The following is a 4,032-nucleotide window of genomic DNA, read 5'->3' as shown; positions in this document are numbered from 1 at the left end:
GTGTGTGTGTGTGTGTGTGTGTGTGTGTGTGTGTCAGCGCTGGGCTGCAGTCGGACTCATTCAGCCGTGACTCTGGGCGACTGGAGTGACCCGTTAGATCCTGATGCTGAAACACAGATCATTTATAAAGAGCTGCTGCAGGGCCGAGACAAACTCAGGTGTGTGAGCGTCTTTACCTGATCACTGTGACTCCTGTGATGCTGAAGTACTGTAAACGACCAGCAGGTGTCGCTGCTGTAATGACAGAAATCAAGGAGTAGTCATTATTAAAACATTATTATTATCATTATTATATATTCAGTGCAGTGTAAGTCACATTGGATAAAAGGGTCTGCCAAAAGCATACATGTAAATGTATTATATTATACATTTATATATCCATTGTCTGCGTGAATATCATGAAGAAATGTTTGTCAAATTTATTTCACATTAAAATAATGAGAATTTGAATTTAATATTCCTAGTTGTCACAATGCAAATGCAATGCAATCTTAATTTTGTTCCATCTTAATTATTCTCAAATTAAATTTAATTATCTTTGTGCAAAATATAAATTTTATTGATTGATATATATATATATATATATATAAATTGATAGTTTATTAAATATGACCCAGACATGTTTTGGACCATCATCATGACATTCAAGTTGCTACAGTGATTAATAAAACATTATTATTATTATCATTATTGTTATTAATGTACCTTAAATGCAATGTAAATCACTTTGGATAAAAGCGTCTGCCAAATGCATAAATGTAAATGTATTTTATTATAATTTCTCAATATGCTGGGTGAACGTCATGAAGAAGTGTCATTTTTATTTCACATTAAAGTAATGAGAACATTTGGATTAAATATTTGTAATTAATATGAATTAATATTATTATCAATTGCTACAAAGCAAATGCAATGCAATCTTTATTGCTACAAAATCTGTGTTATTTTAGTATTATTGATATACTGTTATAGTATGTTTTACTACTTTTTAATACTATTTTTTTTATATTTTCAATTTCATTTTAATTAGTTAAAATGTTAGTGATTGTGTTGTGTCTTGTTATTTTTTATTTATTTATTTATTTATTTATTTATTTTTAGGATGTCTACACTGTAAAAAAAAACAATTTGTTGAGTCAACTTTGTAACCCGCTGCCTTAACATTTTTTGTTATCTTAATTTCATGCGTTTTTGAGTTGAAACAACAAGTTCATTCAACTTTCAGCTTGTTGTCTGGACAATTTATAAAAAATAAGTTATGTCCAAAAAAAATTAAATCGCAAAATCTAAAAAAAAAAAATGTTTACAGTGTGTATAGTTTATTTATATACATTTTTGTTTCCATTATGCTTATTTTAGCACTTCCAGATAAACTAAATATTATATTTCAGTTAACGCTTACGTTATTTCAAGTAAACATAAAATAGTTTTTCAAGGTTTAGTTAAAGATGATAACCTTGTTTAAAATTAGGCTTTATTTTCTATTTGCAAAATAATTTTATTTAGTTATTGTTATTTATATTTTATTAAATATGACGCATGTTTTGGACAATCATCATGACATTCGCCATGTTGCTACAGTAATTAATATGAATTAACTACCACAATCATCAAAAAGAGATCCTATATTAGTTATTTTACAGTATGCAATTTCATAGTTACCATAGTAAATGTCTATAAGGAAGAAATCCTCACTGTGCTCCTCTATTGACTCTGCTGATGTTTGGGACACAGGAAGCAGTACCTGGAGACACAGGAAGTTGAGCCAGCAGAACAGGAAGTGCCGCTGAAGGCCAGTCAGCCGTCATCAGGTCAGAGTTCATCTGTAAAGCAGCTCTGAGAGCCACACGCACTCATCCAGCACAGAATGCATGTTAAAGTGTTTCTTCTCTGTCCGTGTGTGTTAGTGTCTGCGCAGAGCCGATCCGAGCGCGCTCGAGCCGTCGCCGCTCGTCTGCTGGACGTCGTGCTGGATTTAGAACGAGCTCATTCGACCTTCCAGAGCCGAGAGCCAGACGAGAGCCGTCCGCTCATCCTGAGCTCATAGAGAGCGTGAGAAACGCTCCAGAGTCACGTTCACCTGCCGTTACTGTTCTTCAGCTTCAGCGCTCAGGAACAAGAACTGAAAAATCGAATTATGCAATGTTTTGGAAGCAAACTTGAGTTATTGATGAATGTCCGTGGAAATGTCAATTTTTACGTATTTGTACTTAGAAGTGTTTTTAACTTGATGCGCTGGGCTGATTTGATCACAGATGCTTCTAAAATCAGCCGTGTGTGTGAGAGTCTTACAGTCTGCATGGCATTACTGTACACTAAACAGCATGAACACATTCACACACCCGGGTTATTAGAGTCAACTACAATCAAAAACAAAAAAACTGACTTGAAGTAAAATAAACATCAACTTAAATAAAATATATTATTTCAGCTAGTTGCCAAAGCAACTTTTCTCATTTTCATTTAGTTTGTAAAATATTAGATTGTTGTAAAAAACTTTTTTTTTTAGTTTTACAAAAAAATATTGTGAAATATTATTACAATTTAAAGTAACGGCTTTCTATTATGATGTATTTCAAAATGTCATTTATTCCTGTGATGCAAAGTTGAATTTTGCTCAAGAAACATTTCTTATTATTATCAATGTTATAAATAGTTTGCTTCATATTTTTGTGGATACGGTATCGTTCAAAAGTCTGGGGTCAGTATGATTTAAAAAAAATAATACTTCTATTCAGTAAAGCTCGCATTAAATTGATCAGAAGTGACAGTAAAGACATTTATAATGTTATAAAAGTGTTTTTACTATTTCAAATAAATGCTGTTCTTTTGGATCTGTGAATCCTGAAAAATAAAATGCATCACTGTTTCCACAAAAATATTGTGCAGCGCAACTGTTTTCAACATTGATAATAATCAGAAATGTTTCTCGAGCAGCAGATCAGAATATTATACTGATTTCTGAAGATCATGTGACACTGAAGACTGGAGTAATGATGCTGAAAATACAGCTGCGCATCACAGAAATATATTACAGTTTAACAGAGATTCACATAGAAAACAGCTTAGATTGTTGTAAAAAACTTTTTTTTTTAGTTTTACAAAAAAATATTGTGAAATATTATTACAATTTAAAGTAACGGCTTTCTATTATGATGTATTTCAAAATGTCATTTATTCCTGTGATGCAAAGTTGAATTTTGCTCAAGAAACATTTCTTATTATTGTCAATGTTATAAATAGTTTGCTTCATATTTTTGTGGATACGGTATCGTTCAAAAGTCTGGGGTCAGTATGATTAAAAAAAAATAATACTTCTATTCAGTAAAGCTCGCATTAAATTGATCAGAAGTGACAGTAAAGACATTTATAATGTTATAAAAGTGTTTTTACTATTTCAAATAAATGCTGTTCTTTTGGATCTGTGAATCCTGAAAAATAAAATGCATCACTGTTTCCACAAAAATATTGTGCAGCGCAACTGTTTTCAACATTGATAATAATCAGAAATGTTTCTCGAGCAGCAGATCAGAATATTATACTGATTTCTGAAGATCATGTGACACTGAAGACTGGAGTAATGATGCTGAAAATACAGCTGCGCATCACAGAAATATATTACAGTTTAACAGAGATTCACATAGAAAACAGCTCTTATAAATTATAATAATATTTCACATTTTTACTGTTTTTACTGTATTTTTGATCAAATAGAGACTTCTTTAAAAAAAACATTACAAATCTGACTTATTTGAAACTTTTTTGCCTCTATTGTACAGACATTTTTAAAGTAAGACACACAACAAAATTACTAAAACCTTAACTGAAATGAAAATGGAAAATACAAAAAACTATAACAGTATCTCAATCATGCTCAAATAACACTGACACACATTATGAAGACTTTTATGGTCACTGGACACTAGAATCTATTTTGTGCAATTTGCTTTCATGCAGGCGAACTAGTTCTTGACCAAATGAACTTGATTAATGTAGTAACTCTAATATTTTTTATATTTGCACACAAATGAA

At 31.2% G+C, this 4,032-nt stretch overlaps 1 long non-coding RNA gene across 1 annotated transcript; it reads left to right on the top strand.

Moving 5' to 3' along the window:
* The first annotated feature begins 18 nt into the window (after positions 1–18).
* LOC107568103 (uncharacterized) lies at positions 19–2,334 on the top strand. Its single transcript, XR_001606716.1, has 3 exons — positions 19–158; positions 1,735–1,811; positions 1,908–2,334. It is a non-coding gene; the product is annotated as an uncharacterized lncRNA (long non-coding RNA).
* Positions 2,335–4,032: the final 1,698 nt, after the last annotated feature.

Source organism: Sinocyclocheilus grahami, unplaced genomic scaffold, assembly GCF_001515645.1.
Source record: "Sinocyclocheilus grahami isolate Dianchi unplaced genomic scaffold, SAMN03320097.WGS_v1.1 scaffold1213.1, whole genome shotgun sequence".
NCBI lineage: Eukaryota > Metazoa > Chordata > Actinopteri > Cypriniformes > Cyprinidae > Sinocyclocheilus > Sinocyclocheilus grahami.
Note: the sequence above shows the minus strand (reverse complement) of the source record. Positions and strands in the feature narration are given on the sequence as shown.